The sequence below is a fragment of the Hypomesus nipponensis genome, chromosome 4 (assembly GCF_054491055.1).
Source record: "Hypomesus nipponensis isolate SF chromosome 4, ASM5449105v1, whole genome shotgun sequence".
Lineage (NCBI taxonomy): Eukaryota > Metazoa > Chordata > Actinopteri > Osmeriformes > Osmeridae > Hypomesus > Hypomesus nipponensis.
In genome coordinates this window covers 360,001-377,871 of record NC_140364.1, presented here as the reverse complement: position 1 = coordinate 377,871, position 17,871 = coordinate 360,001, and the positions used below count along the sequence as shown (strand labels likewise).

At 47.0% G+C, this 17,871-nt stretch overlaps 21 non-coding genes and 39 pseudogenes across 21 annotated transcripts; all 60 read right to left on the bottom strand.

The window, feature by feature from the left end:
* Window positions 1–89: 89 nt before the first annotated feature.
* LOC146292997 (5S ribosomal RNA) lies at window positions 90–208 on the bottom strand (annotated as a pseudogene).
* A 170-nt stretch (window positions 209–378) lies between these two features.
* Window positions 379–497, bottom strand: LOC146292996 (5S ribosomal RNA; annotated as a pseudogene).
* Window positions 498–667: 170 nt separating this feature from the next.
* LOC146292995 (5S ribosomal RNA) lies at window positions 668–786 on the bottom strand. Its single transcript, XR_014754180.1, has one exon. It is a non-coding gene; the product is annotated as a 5S ribosomal RNA (ribosomal RNA).
* A 172-nt stretch (window positions 787–958) lies between these two features.
* On the bottom strand, window positions 959–1,077 carry LOC146292994 (5S ribosomal RNA). Its single transcript, XR_014754301.1, has one exon. It is a non-coding gene; the product is annotated as a 5S ribosomal RNA (ribosomal RNA).
* A 174-nt stretch (window positions 1,078–1,251) lies between these two features.
* Window positions 1,252–1,370, bottom strand: LOC146292993 (5S ribosomal RNA). The gene has a single exon (XR_014754179.1). It is a non-coding gene; the product is annotated as a 5S ribosomal RNA (ribosomal RNA).
* Window positions 1,371–1,540: 170 nt separating this feature from the next.
* LOC146292992 (5S ribosomal RNA) lies at window positions 1,541–1,659 on the bottom strand. The gene has a single exon (XR_014754299.1). It is a non-coding gene; the product is annotated as a 5S ribosomal RNA (ribosomal RNA).
* Window positions 1,660–1,835: 176 nt separating this feature from the next.
* On the bottom strand, window positions 1,836–1,954 carry LOC146292991 (5S ribosomal RNA; annotated as a pseudogene).
* Window positions 1,955–2,124: 170 nt separating this feature from the next.
* On the bottom strand, window positions 2,125–2,243 carry LOC146292990 (5S ribosomal RNA; annotated as a pseudogene).
* Window positions 2,244–2,413: 170 nt separating this feature from the next.
* On the bottom strand, window positions 2,414–2,532 carry LOC146292989 (5S ribosomal RNA). The gene has a single exon (XR_014754178.1). It is a non-coding gene; the product is annotated as a 5S ribosomal RNA (ribosomal RNA).
* A 172-nt stretch (window positions 2,533–2,704) lies between these two features.
* Window positions 2,705–2,823, bottom strand: LOC146292988 (5S ribosomal RNA). The gene has a single exon (XR_014754298.1). It is a non-coding gene; the product is annotated as a 5S ribosomal RNA (ribosomal RNA).
* A 174-nt stretch (window positions 2,824–2,997) lies between these two features.
* LOC146292987 (5S ribosomal RNA) lies at window positions 2,998–3,116 on the bottom strand. Its single transcript, XR_014754176.1, has one exon. It is a non-coding gene; the product is annotated as a 5S ribosomal RNA (ribosomal RNA).
* A 170-nt stretch (window positions 3,117–3,286) lies between these two features.
* LOC146292986 (5S ribosomal RNA) lies at window positions 3,287–3,405 on the bottom strand (annotated as a pseudogene).
* A 172-nt stretch (window positions 3,406–3,577) lies between these two features.
* On the bottom strand, window positions 3,578–3,696 carry LOC146292985 (5S ribosomal RNA; annotated as a pseudogene).
* Window positions 3,697–3,868: 172 nt separating this feature from the next.
* On the bottom strand, window positions 3,869–3,987 carry LOC146292984 (5S ribosomal RNA). The gene has a single exon (XR_014754297.1). It is a non-coding gene; the product is annotated as a 5S ribosomal RNA (ribosomal RNA).
* Window positions 3,988–4,163: 176 nt separating this feature from the next.
* LOC146292983 (5S ribosomal RNA) lies at window positions 4,164–4,282 on the bottom strand. The gene has a single exon (XR_014754175.1). It is a non-coding gene; the product is annotated as a 5S ribosomal RNA (ribosomal RNA).
* Window positions 4,283–4,452: 170 nt separating this feature from the next.
* LOC146292982 (5S ribosomal RNA) lies at window positions 4,453–4,571 on the bottom strand (annotated as a pseudogene).
* Window positions 4,572–4,743: 172 nt separating this feature from the next.
* Window positions 4,744–4,862, bottom strand: LOC146292981 (5S ribosomal RNA). Its single transcript, XR_014754174.1, has one exon. It is a non-coding gene; the product is annotated as a 5S ribosomal RNA (ribosomal RNA).
* A 176-nt stretch (window positions 4,863–5,038) lies between these two features.
* LOC146292980 (5S ribosomal RNA) lies at window positions 5,039–5,157 on the bottom strand. The gene has a single exon (XR_014754296.1). It is a non-coding gene; the product is annotated as a 5S ribosomal RNA (ribosomal RNA).
* Window positions 5,158–5,331: 174 nt separating this feature from the next.
* Window positions 5,332–5,450, bottom strand: LOC146292979 (5S ribosomal RNA). The gene has a single exon (XR_014754173.1). It is a non-coding gene; the product is annotated as a 5S ribosomal RNA (ribosomal RNA).
* Window positions 5,451–5,620: 170 nt separating this feature from the next.
* On the bottom strand, window positions 5,621–5,739 carry LOC146292978 (5S ribosomal RNA; annotated as a pseudogene).
* A 172-nt stretch (window positions 5,740–5,911) lies between these two features.
* Window positions 5,912–6,030, bottom strand: LOC146292977 (5S ribosomal RNA). Its single transcript, XR_014754295.1, has one exon. It is a non-coding gene; the product is annotated as a 5S ribosomal RNA (ribosomal RNA).
* A 176-nt stretch (window positions 6,031–6,206) lies between these two features.
* Window positions 6,207–6,325, bottom strand: LOC146292976 (5S ribosomal RNA; annotated as a pseudogene).
* Window positions 6,326–6,495: 170 nt separating this feature from the next.
* On the bottom strand, window positions 6,496–6,614 carry LOC146292975 (5S ribosomal RNA; annotated as a pseudogene).
* A 176-nt stretch (window positions 6,615–6,790) lies between these two features.
* Window positions 6,791–6,909, bottom strand: LOC146292974 (5S ribosomal RNA; annotated as a pseudogene).
* A 170-nt stretch (window positions 6,910–7,079) lies between these two features.
* Window positions 7,080–7,198, bottom strand: LOC146292973 (5S ribosomal RNA; annotated as a pseudogene).
* Window positions 7,199–7,368: 170 nt separating this feature from the next.
* On the bottom strand, window positions 7,369–7,487 carry LOC146292972 (5S ribosomal RNA). Its single transcript, XR_014754294.1, has one exon. It is a non-coding gene; the product is annotated as a 5S ribosomal RNA (ribosomal RNA).
* Window positions 7,488–7,657: 170 nt separating this feature from the next.
* Window positions 7,658–7,776, bottom strand: LOC146292971 (5S ribosomal RNA). The gene has a single exon (XR_014754172.1). It is a non-coding gene; the product is annotated as a 5S ribosomal RNA (ribosomal RNA).
* A 170-nt stretch (window positions 7,777–7,946) lies between these two features.
* On the bottom strand, window positions 7,947–8,065 carry LOC146292970 (5S ribosomal RNA). Its single transcript, XR_014754293.1, has one exon. It is a non-coding gene; the product is annotated as a 5S ribosomal RNA (ribosomal RNA).
* Window positions 8,066–8,241: 176 nt separating this feature from the next.
* On the bottom strand, window positions 8,242–8,360 carry LOC146292969 (5S ribosomal RNA; annotated as a pseudogene).
* A 170-nt stretch (window positions 8,361–8,530) lies between these two features.
* On the bottom strand, window positions 8,531–8,649 carry LOC146292968 (5S ribosomal RNA; annotated as a pseudogene).
* A 176-nt stretch (window positions 8,650–8,825) lies between these two features.
* On the bottom strand, window positions 8,826–8,944 carry LOC146292967 (5S ribosomal RNA; annotated as a pseudogene).
* Window positions 8,945–9,114: 170 nt separating this feature from the next.
* Window positions 9,115–9,233, bottom strand: LOC146292966 (5S ribosomal RNA; annotated as a pseudogene).
* Window positions 9,234–9,403: 170 nt separating this feature from the next.
* Window positions 9,404–9,522, bottom strand: LOC146292965 (5S ribosomal RNA). Its single transcript, XR_014754171.1, has one exon. It is a non-coding gene; the product is annotated as a 5S ribosomal RNA (ribosomal RNA).
* Window positions 9,523–9,688: 166 nt separating this feature from the next.
* LOC146292964 (5S ribosomal RNA) lies at window positions 9,689–9,807 on the bottom strand (annotated as a pseudogene).
* Window positions 9,808–9,983: 176 nt separating this feature from the next.
* LOC146292963 (5S ribosomal RNA) lies at window positions 9,984–10,102 on the bottom strand (annotated as a pseudogene).
* A 172-nt stretch (window positions 10,103–10,274) lies between these two features.
* LOC146292962 (5S ribosomal RNA) lies at window positions 10,275–10,393 on the bottom strand (annotated as a pseudogene).
* A 176-nt stretch (window positions 10,394–10,569) lies between these two features.
* On the bottom strand, window positions 10,570–10,688 carry LOC146292961 (5S ribosomal RNA; annotated as a pseudogene).
* A 170-nt stretch (window positions 10,689–10,858) lies between these two features.
* On the bottom strand, window positions 10,859–10,977 carry LOC146292960 (5S ribosomal RNA; annotated as a pseudogene).
* Window positions 10,978–11,147: 170 nt separating this feature from the next.
* On the bottom strand, window positions 11,148–11,266 carry LOC146292959 (5S ribosomal RNA). The gene has a single exon (XR_014754170.1). It is a non-coding gene; the product is annotated as a 5S ribosomal RNA (ribosomal RNA).
* Window positions 11,267–11,438: 172 nt separating this feature from the next.
* LOC146292958 (5S ribosomal RNA) lies at window positions 11,439–11,557 on the bottom strand (annotated as a pseudogene).
* A 178-nt stretch (window positions 11,558–11,735) lies between these two features.
* LOC146292957 (5S ribosomal RNA) lies at window positions 11,736–11,854 on the bottom strand (annotated as a pseudogene).
* A 172-nt stretch (window positions 11,855–12,026) lies between these two features.
* LOC146292956 (5S ribosomal RNA) lies at window positions 12,027–12,145 on the bottom strand (annotated as a pseudogene).
* A 174-nt stretch (window positions 12,146–12,319) lies between these two features.
* Window positions 12,320–12,438, bottom strand: LOC146292955 (5S ribosomal RNA; annotated as a pseudogene).
* Window positions 12,439–12,616: 178 nt separating this feature from the next.
* LOC146292954 (5S ribosomal RNA) lies at window positions 12,617–12,735 on the bottom strand. The gene has a single exon (XR_014754169.1). It is a non-coding gene; the product is annotated as a 5S ribosomal RNA (ribosomal RNA).
* Window positions 12,736–12,905: 170 nt separating this feature from the next.
* LOC146292953 (5S ribosomal RNA) lies at window positions 12,906–13,024 on the bottom strand (annotated as a pseudogene).
* A 459-nt stretch (window positions 13,025–13,483) lies between these two features.
* LOC146292952 (5S ribosomal RNA) lies at window positions 13,484–13,602 on the bottom strand (annotated as a pseudogene).
* A 168-nt stretch (window positions 13,603–13,770) lies between these two features.
* LOC146292951 (5S ribosomal RNA) lies at window positions 13,771–13,889 on the bottom strand (annotated as a pseudogene).
* Window positions 13,890–14,059: 170 nt separating this feature from the next.
* On the bottom strand, window positions 14,060–14,178 carry LOC146292950 (5S ribosomal RNA; annotated as a pseudogene).
* Window positions 14,179–14,350: 172 nt separating this feature from the next.
* LOC146292949 (5S ribosomal RNA) lies at window positions 14,351–14,469 on the bottom strand (annotated as a pseudogene).
* Window positions 14,470–14,641: 172 nt separating this feature from the next.
* LOC146292948 (5S ribosomal RNA) lies at window positions 14,642–14,760 on the bottom strand. The gene has a single exon (XR_014754168.1). It is a non-coding gene; the product is annotated as a 5S ribosomal RNA (ribosomal RNA).
* Window positions 14,761–14,930: 170 nt separating this feature from the next.
* LOC146292947 (5S ribosomal RNA) lies at window positions 14,931–15,049 on the bottom strand (annotated as a pseudogene).
* Window positions 15,050–15,508: 459 nt separating this feature from the next.
* On the bottom strand, window positions 15,509–15,627 carry LOC146292946 (5S ribosomal RNA; annotated as a pseudogene).
* A 170-nt stretch (window positions 15,628–15,797) lies between these two features.
* On the bottom strand, window positions 15,798–15,916 carry LOC146292945 (5S ribosomal RNA; annotated as a pseudogene).
* Window positions 15,917–16,088: 172 nt separating this feature from the next.
* Window positions 16,089–16,207, bottom strand: LOC146292944 (5S ribosomal RNA; annotated as a pseudogene).
* A 176-nt stretch (window positions 16,208–16,383) lies between these two features.
* LOC146292943 (5S ribosomal RNA) lies at window positions 16,384–16,502 on the bottom strand (annotated as a pseudogene).
* A 178-nt stretch (window positions 16,503–16,680) lies between these two features.
* LOC146292942 (5S ribosomal RNA) lies at window positions 16,681–16,799 on the bottom strand (annotated as a pseudogene).
* Window positions 16,800–16,969: 170 nt separating this feature from the next.
* LOC146292941 (5S ribosomal RNA) lies at window positions 16,970–17,088 on the bottom strand. The gene has a single exon (XR_014754126.1). It is a non-coding gene; the product is annotated as a 5S ribosomal RNA (ribosomal RNA).
* Window positions 17,089–17,258: 170 nt separating this feature from the next.
* Window positions 17,259–17,377, bottom strand: LOC146292940 (5S ribosomal RNA; annotated as a pseudogene).
* Window positions 17,378–17,552: 175 nt separating this feature from the next.
* On the bottom strand, window positions 17,553–17,671 carry LOC146292939 (5S ribosomal RNA; annotated as a pseudogene).
* Window positions 17,672–17,843: 172 nt separating this feature from the next.
* LOC146292938 (5S ribosomal RNA) overlaps window positions 17,844–17,871 on the bottom strand; it is a 119-nt pseudogene continuing 91 nt past the window's right edge.

The window sequence follows — 17,871 nt, the reverse complement described above, 5'->3', positions numbered from 1 at the left end:
TGTCAAAATGAAAACAGCTTCCAGCCCCATTCATGAAGGACTACTTGTGCATGTTGCAAGATTTCAGTTTCTAAGTGAATGAGCAAAAGAGCATACAGCACCTGGTATTCCTAGGCGGTCTCCCATCCAAGTACTAACCAGGCCCGACCCTGCTTAGCTTCCGAGATGAGACGAGATGGGGCTTTGCCAGGCTGGTGTGGCCGTACGAAATAAGTTGACAACCATAGGCTACTTATCCATATACAGATTTGGCAATTGACAATGCAAGGTGGTCTCTCTCTCTCTCTCGTGTCAAAATGAAAACAGATTCCAGCCCCTTTCATGAAGGACTACTTGTGCATATTGCAAAATTTCAGTTTCTAAATGAATGAGCAAAAGAGCATACAGCACCTGGTATTCCCAGGCGGTCTCCCATCCAAGTACTAACCAGGCCCGACCCTGCTTAGCTTCCGAGATGAGACGAGATCGGGCGTTGCCAGGCTGGTGTGGCCGTACGAAATAAGTTGACAACCATAGGCTACTTATCCATATACAGATTTGGCATTTGACAATGCAAGGTGGTCTCTCTCTCTCTCTCGTGTCAAAATGAAAACAGCTTCCAGCCCCTTTCATGAAGGACTACTTGTGCATATTGCAAGATTTCAGTTTATAAGTGAATGAGCAAAAGAGCATACAGCACCTGGTATTCCCAGGCGGTCTCCCATCCAAGTACTAACCAGGCCCGACCCTGCTTAGCTTCCGAGATCAGACGAGATCGGGCGTTGCCAGGCTGGTTTGGCCGTACGAAATAAGTTGACAACCATAGGCTACTTATCCATATACAGATTTGGCATTTGACAATGCAAGGTGGTCTCTCTCTCTCTCTCTCGTGTCAAAATGAAAACAGCTTCCAGCCCCTTTCATGAAGGACTACTTGTGCATATTGCAAGATTTCAGTTTCTAAGTGAATGAGCAAAAGAGCATACAGCACCTGGTATTCCCAGGCGGTCTCCCATCCAAGTACTAACCAGGCCCGACCCTGCTTAGCTTCCGAGATCAGACGAGATCGGGCGTTCCCAGGCTGGTGTGGCCGTACGAAATAAGTTGACAACCATAGGCTACTTATCCATATACAGATTTGGCATTTGACAATGCAAGGTGGTCTCTCTCTCTCTCTCTCTCGTGTCAAAATGAAAACAGTTTCCAGCCCCTTTCATGAAGGACTACTTGTGCATATTGCAAGATTTCAGTTTATAAGTGAATGAGCAAAAGAGCATACAGCACCTGGTATTCCCAGGCGGTCTCCCATCCAAGTACTAACCAGGCCCGACCCTGCTTAGCTTCCGAGATCAGACGAGATCGGGCGTTGCCAGGCTGGTTTGGCCGTACGAAATAAGTTGACAACCATAGGCTACTTATCCATATACAGATTTGGCATTTGACAATGCAAGGTGGTCTCTCTCTCTCTCTCGTGTCAAAATGAAAACAGCTTCCAGCCCCTTTCATGAAGGACTACTTGTGCATATTGCAAGATTTCAGTTTCTAAGTGAATGAGCAAAAGAGCATACAGCACCTGGTATTCCCAGGCGGTCTCCCATCCAAGTACTAACCAGGCCCGACCCTGCTTAGCTTCCGAGATCAGACGAGATCGGGCGTTCCCAGGCTGGTGTGGCCGTACGAAATAAGTTGACAACCATAGGCTACTTATCCATATACAGATTTGGCATTTGACAATGCAAGGTGGTCTCTCTCTCTCTCTCTCTCTTGTGTCAAAATGAAAACAGTTTCCAGCCCCTTTCATGAAGGACTACTTGTGCATATTGCAAGATTTCAGTTTATAAGTGAATGAGCAAAAGAGCATACAGCACCTGGTATTCCCAGGCGGTCTCCCATCCAAGTACTAACCAGGCCCGACCCTGCTTAGCTTCCGAGATCAGACGAGATCGGCCGTTGCCAGGCTGGTTTGGCCGTACGAAATAAGTTGACAACCATAGGCTACTTATCCATATACAGATTTGGCATTTGACAATGCAAGGTGGTCTCTCTCTCTCTCTCGTGTCAAAATGAAAACAGCTTCCAGCCCCTTTCATGAAGGACTACTTGTGCATATTGCAAGATTTCAGTTTCTAAGTGAATGAGCAAAAGAGCATACAGCACCTGGTATTCCCAGGCGGTCTCCCATCCAAGTACTAACCAGGCCCGACCCTGCTTAGCTTCCGAGATCAGACGAGATCGGGCGTTGCCAGGCTGATTTGGCCGTACGAAATAAGTTGACAACCATAGGCTACTTATCCATATACAGATTTGGCATTTGACAATGCAAGGTGGTCTCTCTCTCTCTCTCGTGTCAAAATGAAAACAGCTTCCAGCCCCTTTCATGAAGGACTACTTGTGCATATTGCAAGATTTCAGTTTATAAGTGAATGAGCAAAAGAGCATACAGCACCTGGTATTCCCAGGCGGTCTCCCATCCAAGTACTAACCAGGCCCGACCCTGCTTAGCTTCCGAGATCAGACGAGATCGGGCGTTGCCAGGCTGGTTTGGCCGTACGAAATAAGTTGACAACCATAGGCTACTTATCCATATACAGATTTGGCATTTGACAATGCAAGGTGGTCTCTCTCTCTCTCTCTCGTGTCAAAATGAAAACAGCTTCCAGCCCCTTTCATGAAGGACTACTTGTGCATATTGCAAGATTTCAGTTTCTAAGTGAATGAGCAAAAGAGCATACAGCACCTGGTATTCCCAGGCGGTCTCCCATCCAAGTACTAACCAGGCCCGACCCTGCTTAGCTTCCGAGATCAGACGAGATCGGGCGTTCCCAGGCTGGTGTGGCCGTACGAAATAAGTTGACAACCATAGGCTACTTATCCATATACAGATTTGGCATTTGACAATGCAAGGTGGTCTCTCTCTCTCTCTCTCTCGTGTCAAAATGAAAACAGTTTCCAGCCCCTTTCATGAAGGACTACTTGTGCATATTGCAAGATTTCAGTTTATAAGTGAATGAGCAAAAGAGCATACAGCACCTGGTATTCCCAGGCGGTCTCCCATCCAAGTACTAACCAGGCCCGACCCTGCTTAGCTTCCGAGATCAGACGAGATCGGGCGTTGCCAGGCTGGTTTGGCCGTACGAAATAAGTTGACAACCATAGGCTACTTATCCATATACAGATTTGGCATTTGACAATGCAAGGTGGTCTCTCTCTCTCTCTCGTGTCAAAATGAAAACAGCTTCCAGCCCCTTTCATGAAGGACTACTTGTGCATATTGCAAGATTTCAGTTTATAAGTGAATGAGCAAAAGAGCATACAGCACCTGGTATTCCCAGGCGGTCTCCCATCCAAGTACTAACCAGGCCCGACCCTGCTTAGCTTCCGAGATCAGACGAGATCAGGCGTTGCCAGGCTGGTTTGGCCGTACGAAATAAGTTGACAACCATAGGCTACTTATCCATATACAGATTTGGTATTTGACAATGCAAGGTGGTCTCTCTCTCTCTCTCTCGTGTCAAAATGAAAACAGCTTCCAGCCCCTTTCATGAAGGACTACTTGTGCATATTGCAAGATTTCAGTTTCTAAGTGAATGAGCAAAAGAGCATACAGCACCTGGTATTCCCAGGCGAGCTCCCATCCAAGTACTAACCAGGCCCGACCCTGCTTAGCTTCCGAGATCAGACGAGATCGTGCGTTCCCAGGCTGGTGTGGCCGTACGAAATAAGTTGACAACCATAGGCTACTTATCCATATACAGATTTGGCATTTGAAAATGCAAGGTGGTCTCTCTCTCTCTCTCTCGTGTCAAAATGAAAACAGCTTCCAGCCCCTTTCATGAAGGACTACTTGTGCATATTGCAAGATTTCAGTTTCTAAGTGAATGAGCAAAAGAGCATACAGCACCTGGTATTCCCAGGCGGTCTCCCATCCAAGTACTAACCAGGCCCGACCCTGCTTAGCTTCCGAGATCAGACGAGATCGGGCGTTCCCAGGCTGGTGTGGCCGTACGAAATAAGTTGACAACCATAGGCTACTTATCCATATACAGATTTGGCATTTGACAATGCAAGGTGGTCTCTCTCTCTCTCTCTCTCTTGTGTCAAAATGAAAACAGTTTCCAGCCCCTTTCATGAAGGACTACTTGTGCATATTGCAAGATTTCAGTTTATAAGTGAATGAGCAAAAGAGCATACAGCACCTGGTATTCCCAGGCGGTCTCCCATCCAAGTACTAACCAGGCCCGACCCTGCTTAGCTTCCGAGATCAGACGAGATCGGGCGTTGCCAGGCTGGTTTGGCCGTACGAAATAAGTTGACAACCATAGGCTACTTATCCATATACAGATTTGGCATTTGACAATGCAAGGTGGTCTCTCTCTCTCTCTCGTGTCAAAATGAAAACAGCTTCCAGCCCCTTTCATGAAGGACTACTTGTGCATATTGCAAGATTTCAGTTTCTAAGTGAATGAGCAAAAGAGCATACAGCACCTGGTATTCCCAGGCGGTCTCCCATCCAAGTACTAACCAGGCCCGACCCTGCTTAGCTTCCGAGATCAGACGAGATCAGGCGTTGCCAGGCTGGTTTGGCCGTACGAAATAAGTTGACAACCATAGGCTACTTATCCATATACAGATTTGGTATTTGACAATGCAAGGTGGTCTCTCTCTCTCTCTCTCGTGTCAAAATGAAAACAGCTTCCAGCCCCTTTCATGAAGGACTACTTGTGCATATTGCAAGATTTCAGTTTCTAAGTGAATGAGCAAAAGAGCATACAGCACCTGGTATTCCCAGGCGGTCTCCCATCCAAGTACTAACCAGGCCCGACCCTGCTTAGCTTCCGAGATCAGACGAGATCGGGCGTTGCCAGGCTGGTTTGGCCGTACGAAATAAGTTGACAACCATAGGCTACTTATCCATATACAGATTTGGCATTTGACAATGCAAGGTGGTCTCTCTCTCTCTCTCTCTCTCGTGTCAAAATGAAAACAGCTTCCAGCCCCTTTCATGAAGGACTACTTGTGCATATTGCAAGATTTCAGTTTCTAAGTGAATGAGCAAAAGAGCATACAGCACCTGGTATTCCCAGGCGGTCTCCCATCCAAGTACTAACCAGGCCCGACCCTGCTTAGCTTCCGAGATCAGACGAGATCGGGCGTTCCCAGGCTGGTGTGGCCGTACGAAATAAGTTGACAACCATAGGCTACTTATCCATATACAGATTTGGCATTTGACAATGCAAGGTGGTCTCTCTCTCTCTCTCTCTCGTGTCAAAATGAAAACAGTTTCCAGCCCCTTTCATGAAGGACTACTTGTGCATATTGCAAGATTTCAGTTTATAAGTGAATGAGCAAAAGAGCATACAGCACCTGGTATTCCCAGGCGGTCTCCCATCCAAGTACTAACCAGGCCCGACCCTGCTTAGCTTCCGAGATCAGACGAGATCGGGCGTTGCCAGGCTGGTTTGGCCGTACGAAATAAGTTGACAACCATAGGCTACTTATCCATATACAGATTTGGCATTTGACAACGCAAGGTGGTCTCTCTCTCTCTCTCGTGTCAAAATGAAAACAGCTTCCAGCCCCTTTCATGAAGGACTACTTGTGCATATTGCAAGATTTCAGTTTCTAAGTGAATGAGCAAAAGAGCATACAGCACCTGGTATTCCTAGGGGGTCTCCCATCCAAGTACTAACCAGGCCCGACCCTGCTTAGCTTCCGAGATCAGACGAGATCAGGCGTTGCCAGGCTGGTTTGGCCGTACGAAATAAGTTGACAACCATAGGCTACTTATCCATATACAGATTTGGTATTTGACAATGCAAGGTGGTCTCTCTCTCTCTCTCTCGTGTCAAAATGAAAACAGCTTCCAGCCCCTTTCATGAAGGACTACTTGTGCATATTGCAAGATTTCAGTTTCTAAGTGAATGAGCAAAAGAGCATACAGCACCTGGTATTCCCAGGCGGTCTCCCATCCAAGTACTAACCAGGCCCGACCCTGCTTAGCTTCCGAGATCAGACGAGATCGGGCGTTCCCAGGCTGGTGTGGCCGTACGAAATAAGTTGACAACCATAGGCTACTTATCCATATACAGATTTGGCATTTGACAATGCAAGGTGGTCTCTCTCTCTCTCTCTCTCTTGTGTCAAAATGAAAACAGTTTCCAGCCCCTTTCATGAAGGACTACTTGTGCATATTGCAAGATTTCAGTTTATAAGTGAATGAGCAAAAGAGCATACAGCACCTGGTATTCCCAGGCGGTCTCCCATCCAAGTACTAACCAGGCCCGACCCTGCTTAGCTTCCGAGATCAGACGAGATCGGCCGTTGCCAGGCTGGTTTGGCCGTACGAAATAAGTTGACAACCATAGGCTACTTATCCATATACAGATTTGGCATTTGACAATGCAAGGTGGTCTCTCTCTCTCTCTCGTGTCAAAATGAAAACAGCTTCCAGCCCCTTTCATGAAGGACTACTTGTGCATATTGCAAGATTTCAGTTTCTAAGTGAATGAGCAAAAGAGCATACAGCACCTGGTATTCCCAGGCGGTCTCCCATCCAAGTACTAACCAGGCCCGACCCTGCTTAGCTTCCGAGATCAGACGAGATCGGGCGTTGCCAGGCTGATTTGGCCGTACGAAATAAGTTGACAACCATAGGCTACTTATCCATATACAGATTTGGCATTTGACAATGCAAGGTGGTCTCTCTCTCTCTCGCTCTCTCGTGTCAAAATGAAAACAGCTTCCAGCCCCATTCATGAAGGACTACTTGTGCATGTTGCAAGATTTCAGTTTCTAAGTGAATGAGCAAAAGAGCATACAGCACCTGGTATTCCTAGGCGGTCTCCCATCCAAGTACTAACCAGGCCCGACCCTGCTTAGCTTCCGAGATGAGACGAGATGGGGCTTTGCCAGGCTGGTGTGGCCGTACGAAATAAGTTGACAACCATAGGCTACTTATCCATATACAGATTTGGCAATTGACAATGCAAGGTGGTCTCTCTCTCTCTCTCGTGTCAAAATGAAAACAGATTCCAGCCCCTTTCATGAAGGACTACTTGTGCATATTGCAAAATTTCAGTTTCTAAATGAATGAGCAAAAGAGCATACAGCACCTGGTATTCCCAGGCGGTCTCCCATCCAAGTACTAACCAGGCCCGACCCTGCTTAGCTTCCGAGATGAGACGAGATCGGGCGTTGCCAGGCTGGTGTGGCCGTACGAAATAAGTTGACAACCATAGGCTACTTATCCATATACAGATTTGGCATTTGACAATGCAAGGTGGTCTCTCTCTCTCTCTCGTGTCAAAATGAAAACAGCTTCCAGCCCCTTTCATGAAGGACTACTTGTGCATATTGCAAGATTTCAGTTTATAAGTGAATGAGCAAAAGAGCATACAGCACCTGGTATTCCCAGGCGGTCTCCCATCCAAGTACTAACCAGGCCCGACCCTGCTTAGCTTCCGAGATCAGACGAGATCGGGCGTTCCCAGGCTGGTGTGGCCGTACGAAATAAGTTGACAACCATAGGCTACTTATCCATATACAGATTTGGCATTTGACAATGCAAGGTGGTCTCTCTCTCTCTCTCGTGTCAAAATGAAAACAGTTTCCAGCCCCTTTCATGAAGGACTACTTGTGCATATTGCAAGATTTCAGTTTATAAGTGAATGAGCAAAAGAGCATACAGCACCTGGTATTCCCAGGCGGTCTCCCATCCAAGTACTAACCAGGCCCGACCCTGCTTAGCTTCCGAGATCAGACGAGATCGGGCGTTGCCAGGCTGGTTTGGCCGTACGAAATAAGTTGACAACCATAGGCTACTTATCCATATACAGATTTGGCATTTGACAATGCAAGGTGGTCTCTCTCTCTCTCTCGTGTCAAAATGAAAACAGCTTCCAGCCCCTTTCATGAAGGACTACTTGTGCATATTGCAAGATTTCAGTTTCTAAGTGAATGAGCAAAAGAGCATACAGCACCTGGTATTCCCAGGCGGTCTCCCATCCAAGTACTAACCAGGCCCGACCCTGCTTAGCTTCCGAGATCAGACGAGATCGGGCGTTCCCAGGCTGGTGTGGCCGTACGAAATAAGTTGACAACCATAGGCTACTTATCCATATACAGATTTGGCATTTGACAATGCAAGGTGGTCTCTCTCTCTCTCTCTCTCTTGTGTCAAAATGAAAACAGTTTCCAGCCCCTTTCATGAAGGACTACTTGTGCATATTGCAAGATTTCAGTTTATAAGTGAATGAGCAAAAGAGCATACAGCACCTGGTATTCCCAGGCGGTCTCCCATCCAAGTACTAACCAGGCCCGACCCTGCTTAGCTTCCGAGATCAGACGAGATCGGCCGTTGCCAGGCTGGTTTGGCCGTACGAAATAAGTTGACAACCATAGGCTACTTATCCATATACAGATTTGGCATTTGACAATGCAAGGTGGTCTCTCTCTCTCTCTCGTGTCAAAATGAAAACAGCTTCCAGCCCCTTTCATGAAGGACTACTTGTGCATATTGCAAGATTTCAGTTTCTAAGTGAATGAGCAAAAGAGCATACAGCACCTGGTATTCCCAGGCGGTCTCCCATCCAAGTACTAACCAGGCCCGACCCTGCTTAGCTTCCGAGATCAGACGAGATCGGGCGTTGCCAGGCTGATTTGGCCGTACGAAATAAGTTGACAACCATAGGCTACTTATCCATATACAGATTTGGCATTTGACAATGCAAGGTGGTCTCTCTCTCTCTCGCTCTCTCGTGTCAAAATGAAAACAGCTTCCAGCCCCATTCATGAAGGACTACTTGTGCATGTTGCAAGATTTCAGTTTCTAAGTGAATGAGCAAAAGAGCATACAGCACCTGGTATTCCTAGGCGGTCTCCCATCCAAGTACTAACCAGGCCCGACCCTGCTTAGCTTCCGAGATGAGACGAGATGGGGCTTTGCCAGGCTGGTGTGGCCGTACGAAATAAGTTGACAACCATAGGCTACTTATCGATATACAGATTTGGCAATTGACAATGCAAGGTGGTCTCTCTCTCTCTCTCGTGTCAAAATGAAAACAGATTCCAGCCCCTTTCATGAAGGACTACTTGTGCATATTGCAAAATTTCAGTTTCTAAATGAATGAGCAAAAGAGCATACAGCACCTGGTATTCCCAGGCGGTCTCCCATCCAAGTACTAACCAGGCCCGACCCTGCTTAGCTTCCGAGATGAGACGAGATCGGGCGTTGCCAGGCTGGTGTGGCCGTACGAAATAAGTTGACAACCATAGGCTACTTATCCATATACAGATTTGGCATTTGACAATGCAAGGTGGTCTCTCTCTCTCTCTCGTGTCAAAATGAAAACAGCTTCCAGCCCCTTTCATGAAGGACTACTTGTGCATATTGCAAGATTTCAGTTTATAAGTGAATGAGCAAAAGAGCATACAGCACCTGGTATTCCCAGGCGGTCTCCCATCCAAGTACTAACCAGGCCCGACCCTGCTTAGCTTCCGAGATCAGACGAGATCGGGCGTTGCCAGGCTGGTTTGGCCGTACGAAATAAGTTGACAACCATAGGCTACTTATCCATATACAGATTTGGCATTTGACAATGCAAGGTGGTCTCTCTCTCTCGTGTCAAAATGAAAACAGCTTCCAGCCCCTTTCATGAAGGACTACTTGTGCATATTGCAACATTTCAGTTTCTAAGTGAATGAGCAAAAGAGCATACTGCACTTGGTATTCCCAGGCGGTCTCCCATCCAAGTACTAACCAGGCCCGACCCTGCTTAGCTTCCGAGATCAGACGAGATCGGGCGTTCCCAGGCTGGTGTGGCCGTACGAAATAAGTTGACAACCATAGGCTACTTATCCATATACAGATTTGGCATTTGACAATGCAAGGTGGTCTCTCTCTCTCTCTCTCTCTCGTGTCAAAATGAAAACAGCTTCCAGCCCCTTTCATGAAGGACTACTTGTGCATATTGCAACATTTCAGTTTCTAAGTGAATGAGCAAAAGAGCATACTGCACTTGGTATTCCCAGGCGGTCTCCCATCCAAGTACTAACCAGGCCCGACCCTGCTTAGCTTCCGAGATCAGACGAGATCAGGCGTTGCCAGGCTGGTTTGGCCGTACGAAATAAGTTGACAACCATAGGCTACTTATCCATATACAGATTTGGTATTTGACAATGCAAGGTGGTCTCTCTCTCTCTCTCTCGTGTCAAAATGAAAACAGATTCCAGCCCTTTTCATGAAGGACTACTTGTGCATATTGCAACATTTCAGTTTCTAAGTGAATGAGCAAAAGAGCATACTGCACTTGGTATTCCCAGGCGGTCTCCCATCCAAGTACTAACCAGGCCCGACCCTGCTTAGCTTCCGAGATCAGACGAGATCGGGCGTTGCCAGGCTGATTTGGCCGTACGAAATAAGTTGACAACCATAGGCTACTTATCCATATACAGATTTGGCATTTGACAATGCAAGGTGGTCTCTCTCTCTCTCGCTCTCTCGTGTCAAAATGAAAACAGCTTCCAGCCCCATTCATGAAGGACTACTTGTGCATGTTGCAAGATTTCAGTTTCTAAGTGAATGAGCAAAAGAGCATACAGCACCTGGTATTCCTAGGCGGGCTCCCATCCAAGTACTAACCAGGCCCGACCCTGCTTAGCTTCCGAGATGAGACGAGATGGGGCTTTGCCAGGCTGGTGTGGCCGTACGAAATAAGTTGACAACCATAGGCTACTTATCCATATACAGATTTGGCAATTGACAATGCAAGGTGGTCTCTCTCTCTCTCTCGTGTCAAAATGAAAACAGATTCCAGCCCCTTTCATGAAGGACTACTTGTGCATATTGCAAAATTTCAGTTTCTAAATGAATGAGCAAAAGAGCATACAGCACCTGGTATTCCCAGGCGGTCTCCCATCCAAGTACTAACCAGGCCCGACCCTGCTTAGCTTCCGAGATGAGACGAGATCGGGCGTTGCCAGGCTGGTGTGGCCGTACGAAATAAGTTGACAACCATAGGCTACTTATCCATATACAGATTTGGCATTTGACAATGCAAGGTGGTCTCTCTCTCTCTCTCGTGTCAAAATGAAAACAGCTTCCAGCCCCTTTCATGAAGGACTACTTGTGCATATTGCAAGATTTCAGTTTATAAGTGAATGAGCAAAAGAGCATACAGCACCTGGTATTCCCAGGCGGTCTCCCATCCAAGTACTAACCAGGCCCGACCCTGCTTAGCTTCCGAGATCAGACGAGATCGGGCGTTGCCAGGCTGGTTTGGCCGTACGAAATAAGTTGACAACCATAGGCTACTTATCCATATACAGATTTGGCATTTGACAATGCAAGGTGGTCTCTCTCTCTCTCTCTCGTGTCAAAATGAAAACAGCTTCCAGCCCCTTTCATGAAGGACTACTTGTGCATATTGCAACATTTCAGTTTCTAAGTGAATGAGCAAAAGAGCATACTGCACTTGGTATTCCCAGGCGGTCTCCCATCCAAGTACTAACCAGGCCCGACCCTGCTTAGCTTCCGAGATCAGACGAGATCGGGCGTTCCCAGGCTGGTGTGGCCGTACGAAATAAGTTGACAACCATAGGCTACTTATCCATATACAGATTTGGCATTTGACAATGCAAGGTGGTCTCTCTCTCTCTCTCTCTCTCTCGTGTCAAAATGAAAACAGCTTCCAGCCCCTTTCATGAAGGACTACTTGTGCATATTGCAAGATTTCAGTTTCTAAGTGAATGAGCAAAAGAGCATACAGCACCTGGTATTCCCAGGCGGTCTCCCATCCAAGTACTAACCAGGCCCGACCCTGCTTAGCTTCCGAGATCAGACGAGATCAGGCGTTGCCAGGCTGGTTTGGCCGTACGAAATAAGTTGACAACCATAGGCTACTTATCCATATACAGATTTGGTATTTGACAATGCAAGGTGGTCTCTCTCTCTCTCTCTCGTGTCAAAATGAAAACAGCTTCCAGCCCCTTTCATGAAGGACTACTTGTGCATATTGCAACATTTCAGTTTCTAAGTGAATGAGCAAAAGAGCATACTGCACTTGGTATTCCCAGGCGGTCTCCCATCCAAGTACTAACCAGGCCCGACCCTGCTTAGCTTCCGAGATCAGACGAGATCGGGCGTTCCCAGGCTGGTGTGGCCGTACGAAATAAGTTGACAACCATAGGCTACTTATCCATATACAGATTTGGCATTTGACAATGCAAGGTGGTCTCTCTCTCTCTCTCTCTCGTGTCAAAATGAAAACAGTTTCCAGTCCCTTTCATGAAGGACTACTTGTGCATATTGCAAGATTTCAGTTTATAAGTGAATGAGCAAAAGAGCATACTGCACTTGGTATTCCCAGGCGGTCTCCCATCCAAGTACTAACCAGGCCCGACCCTGCTTAGCTTCCGAGATCAGACGAGATCGGGCGTTCCCAGGCTGGTGTGGCCGTACGAAATAAGTTGACAACCATAGGCTACTTATCCATATACAGATTTGGCATTTGACAATGCAAGGTGGTCTCTCTCTCTCTCTCTCTCTCTCGTGTCAAAATGAAAACAGTTTCCAGTCCCTTTCATGAAGGACTACTTGTGCATATTGCAAGATTTCAGTTTATAAGTAAATGAGCAAAAGAGCATACAGCACCTGGTATTCCCAGGCGGTCTCCCATCCAAGTACTAACCAGGCCCGACCCTGCTTAGCTTCCGAGATCAGACGAGATCGGGCGTTGCCAGGCTGGTTTGGCCGTACGAAATAAGTTGACAACCATAGGCTACTTATCCATATACAGATTTGGCATTTGACAATGCAAGGTGGTCTCTCTCTCTCTCTCGTGTCAAAATGAAAACAGCTTCCAGCCCCTTTCATGAAGGACTACTTGTGCATATTGCAAAATTTCAGTTTCTAAATGAATGAGCAAAAGAGCATACAGCACCTGGTATTCCCAGGCGGTCTCCCATCCAAGTACTAACCAGGCCCGACCCTGCTTAGCTTCCGATATCAGACGAGATCGGGCTTTGCCAGGCTGGTGTGGCCGTACGAAATAAGTTGACAACCATAGGCTACTTATCCATATACAGATTTGGCATTTGACAATGCAAGGTGGTCTCTCTCTCTCTCTCGTGTCAAAATGAAAACAGCTTCCAGCCCCTTTCATGAAGGACTACTTGTGCATATTGCAAGATTTCAGTTTATAAGTGAATGAGCAAAAGAGCATACAGCACCTGGTATTCCTAGGCGGTCTACCATCCAAGTACTAACCAGGCCCGACCCTGCTTAGCTTCCGAGATGAGACGAGATGGGGCTTTGCCAGGCTGGTGTGGCCGTACAAAATAAGTTGACAACCATAGGCTACTTATCCATATACAGATTTGGCAATTGACAATGCAAGGTGGTCTCTCTCTCTCTCTCGTGTCAAAATGAAAACAGATTCCAGCCCCTTTCATGAAGGACTACTTGTGCATATTGCAAAATTTCAGTTTCTAAATGAATGAGCAAAAGAGCATACAGCACCTGGTATTCCCAGGCGGTCTCCCATCCAAGTACTAACCAGGCCCGACCCTGCTTAGCTTCCGAGATGAGACGAGATCGGGCGTTGCCAGGCTGGTGTGGCCGTACGAAATAAGTTGACAACCATAGGCTACTTATCCATATACAGATTTGGCATTTGACAATGCAAGGTGGTCTCTCTCTCTCTCGTGTCAAAATGAAAACAGCTTCCAGCCCCTTTCATGAAGGACTACTTGTGCATATTGCAAGATTTCAGTTTATAAGTGAATGAGCAAAAGAGCATACTGCACTTGGTATTCCCAGGCGGTCTCCCATCCAAGTACTAACCAGGCCCGACCCTGCTTAGCTTCCGAGATCAGACGAGATCGGGCGTTCCCAGGCTGGTGTGGCCGTACGAAATAAGTTGACAACCATAGGCTACTTATCCATATACAGATTTGGCATTTGACAATGCAAGGTGGTCTCTCTCTCTCTCTCGTGTCAAAATGAAAACAGCTTCCAGCCCCTTTCATGAAGGACTACTTGTGCATATTGCAAGATTTCAGTTTCTAAGTGAATGAGCAAAAGAGCATACAGCACCTGGTATTCCCAGGCGGTCTCCCATCCAAGTACTAACCAGGCCCGACCCTGCTTAGCTTCCGAGATCAGACGAGATCAGGCGTTGCCAGGCTGGTTTGGCCGTACGAAATAAGTTGACAACCATAGGCTACTTATCCATATACAGATTTGGTATTTGACAATGCAAGGTGGTCTCTCTCTCTCTCTCTCGTGTCAAAATGAAAACAGCTTCCAGCCCCTTTCATGAAGGACTACTTGTGCATATTGCAACATTTCAGTTTCTAAGTGAATGAGCAAAAGAGCATACTGCACTTGGTATTCCCAGGCGGTCTCCCATCCAAGTACTAACCAGGCCCGACCCTGCTTAGCTTCCGAGATCAGACGAGATCGGGCGTTCCCAGGCTGGTGTGGCCGTACGAAATAAGTTGACAACCATAGGCTACTTATCCATATACAGATTTGGCATTTGACAATGCAAGGTGGTCTCTCTCTCTCTCTCTCGTGTCAAAATGAAAACAGCTTCCAGCCCCTTTCATGAAGGACTACTTGTGCATATTGCAAGATTTCAGTTTCTAAGTGAATGAGCAAAAGAGCATACAGCACCTGGTATTCCCAGGCGGTCTCCCATCCAAGTACTAACCAGGCCCGACCCTGCTTAGCTTCCGAGATCAGACGAGATCGGGCGTTGCCAGGCTGGTTTGGCCGTACGAAATAAGTTGACAACCATAGGCTACTTATCCATATACAGATTTGGCATTTGACAATGCAAGGTGGTCTCTCTCTCTCTCTCGTGTCAAAATGAAAACAGCTTCCAGCCCCTTTCATGAAGGACTACTTGTGCATATTGCAAAATTTCAGTTTCTAAATGAATGAGCAAAAGAGCATACAGCACCTGGTATTCCCAGGCGGTCTCCCATCCAAGTACTAACCAGGCCCGACCCTGCTTAGCTTCCGATATCAGACGAGATCGGGCTTTGCCAGGCTGGTGTGGCCGTACGAAATAAGTTGACAACCATAGGCTACTTATCCATATACAGATTTGGCATTTGACAATGCAAGGTGGTCTCTCTCTCTCTCTTGTGTCAAAATGAAAACAGCTTCCAGCCCCTTTCATGAAGGACTACTTGTGCATATTGCAAGATTTCAGTTTATAAGTGAATGAGCAAAAGAGCATACAGCACCTGGTATTCCTAGGCGGTCTACCATCCAAGTACTAACCAGGCCCGACCCTGCTTAGCTTCCGAGATGAGACGAGATGGGGCTTTGCCAGGCTGGTGTGGCCGTACAAAATAAGTTGACAACCATAGGCTACTTATCCATATACAGATTTGGCAATTGACAATGCAAGGTGGTCTCTCTCTCTCTCTCGTGTCAAAATGAAAACAGATTCCAGCCCCTTTCATGAAGGACTACTTGTGCATATTGCAAAATTTCAGTTTCTAAATGAATGAGCAAAAGAGCATACAGCACCTGGTATTCCCAGGCGGTCTCCCATCCAAGTACTAACCAGGCCCGACCCTGCTTAGCTTCCGAGATGAGACGAGATCGGGCGTTGCCAGGCTGGTGTGGCCGTACGAAATAAGTTGACAACCATAGGCTACTTATCCATATACAGATTTGGCATTTGACAATGCAAGGTGGTCTCTCTCTCTCTCTCGTGTCAAAATGAAAACAGCTTCCAGCCCCTTTCATGAAGGACTACTTGTGCATATTGCAAGATTTCAGTTTATAAGTGAATGAGCAAAAGAGCATACAGCACCTGGTATTCCCAGGCGGTCTCCCATCCAAGTACTAACCAGGCCCGACCCTGCTTAGCTTCCGAGATCAGACGAGATCGGCCGTTGCCAGGCTGGTTTGGCCGTACGAAATAAGTTGACAACCATAGGCTACTTATCCATATACAGATTTGGCATTTGACAATGCAAGGTGGTCTCTCTCTCTCTCTCTCGTGTCAAAATGAAAACAGCTTCCAGCCCCTTTCATGAAGGACTACTTGTGCATATTGCAAGATTTCAGTTTCTAAGTGAATGAGCAAAAGAGCATACAGCACCTGGTATTCCCAGGCGGTCTCCCATCCAAGTACTAACCAGGCCCGACCCTGCTTAGCTTCCGAGATCAGACAAGATCGGGCGTTGCCAGGCTGATTTGGCCGTACGAAATAAGTTGACAACCATAGGCTACTTATCCATATACAGATTTGGCATTTGACAATGCAAGGTGGTCTCTCTCTCTCTCGCTCTCTCGTGTCAAAATGAAAACAGCTTCCAGCCCCATTCATGAAGGACTACTTGTGCATGTTGCAAGATTTCAGTTTCTAAGTGAATGAGCAAAAGAGCATACAGCACCTGGTATTCCTAGGCGGTCTCCCATCCAAGTACTAACCAGGCCCGACCCTGCTTAGCTTCCGAGATGAGACGAGATGGGGCTTTGCCAGGCTGGTGTGGCCGTACGAAATAAGTTGACAACCATAGGCTACTTATCCATATACAGATTTGGCAATTGACAATGCAAGGTGGTCTCTCTCTCTCTCTCTCTCTCTCGTGTCAAAATGAAAACAGCTTCCAGCCCCATTCATGAAGGACTACTTGTGCATATTGCAAGATTTCAGTTTCTAAGTGAATGAGCAAAAGAGCATACAGCACCTGGTATTCCTAGGCGGTCTCCCAACCAAGTACTAACCAGGCCCGACCCTGCTTAACTTCCGAGATGAGACGATATGGGGCGTTGCCAGGCTGGTGTGGCCGTACAAAATAAGTTGACAACCATAGGCTACTTATCCATATACAGATTTGGCAATTGACAATGCAAGGTCGTCTCTCTCTCTCTCTCGTGTCAAAATGAAAACAGTTTCCAGCCCCTTTCATGAAGGACTACTTGTGCATATTGAGAGATTTCAGTTTCTAAGTGAATGAGCAAAAGAGCATACAGCACCTGGTATTCCCAGGCGGTCTCCCATCCAAGTACTAACCAGGCCCGACCCTGCTTAGCTTCCGAGATCAGACGAGATCGGGCGTTGCCAGGCTGGTGTGGCCGTACGAAATAAGTTGACAACCATAGGCTACTTATCCATATACAGATTTGGCAATTGACAATGCAAGGTGGTCTCTCTCTCTCTCTCGTGTCAAAATGAAAGCAGCTTCCAGCCCCTTTCATGAAGGACTACTTGTGCATATTGCAACATTTCAGTTTCTAAGTGAATGAGCAAAAGAGCATACTGCACTTGGTATTCCCAGGCGGTCTCCCATCCAAGTACTAACCAGGCCCGACCCTGCTTAGCTTCCGAGATCAGACGAGATTGGGCGTTCCCAGGCTGGTGTGGCCGTACGAAATAAGTTGACAACCATAGGCTACTTATCCATATACAGATTTGACAATGCAAGGTGGTCTCTCTCTCTCTCTCTCTCTCTCTCTCGTGTCAAAATGAAAACAGCTTCCAGCCCCTTTCATGAAGGACTACTTGTGCATATTGCAAGATTTCAGTTTCTAAGTGAATGAGCAAAAGAGCATACAGCACCTGGTATTCCCAGGCGGTCTCCCATCCAAGTACTAACCAGGCCCGACCCTGCTTAGCTTCCGAGATCAGACGAGATCAGGCGTTGCCAGGCTGGTTTGGCCGTACGAAATAAGTTGACAACCATAGGCTACTTATCCATATACAGATTTGGTATTTGACAATGCAAGGTGGTCTCTCTCTCTCTCTCTCGTGTCAAAATGAAAACAGCTTCCAGCTCCTTTCATGAAGGACTACTTGTGCATATTGCAAGATTTCAGTTTCTAAGTGAATGAGCAAAAGAGCATACAGCACCTGGTATTCCCAGGCG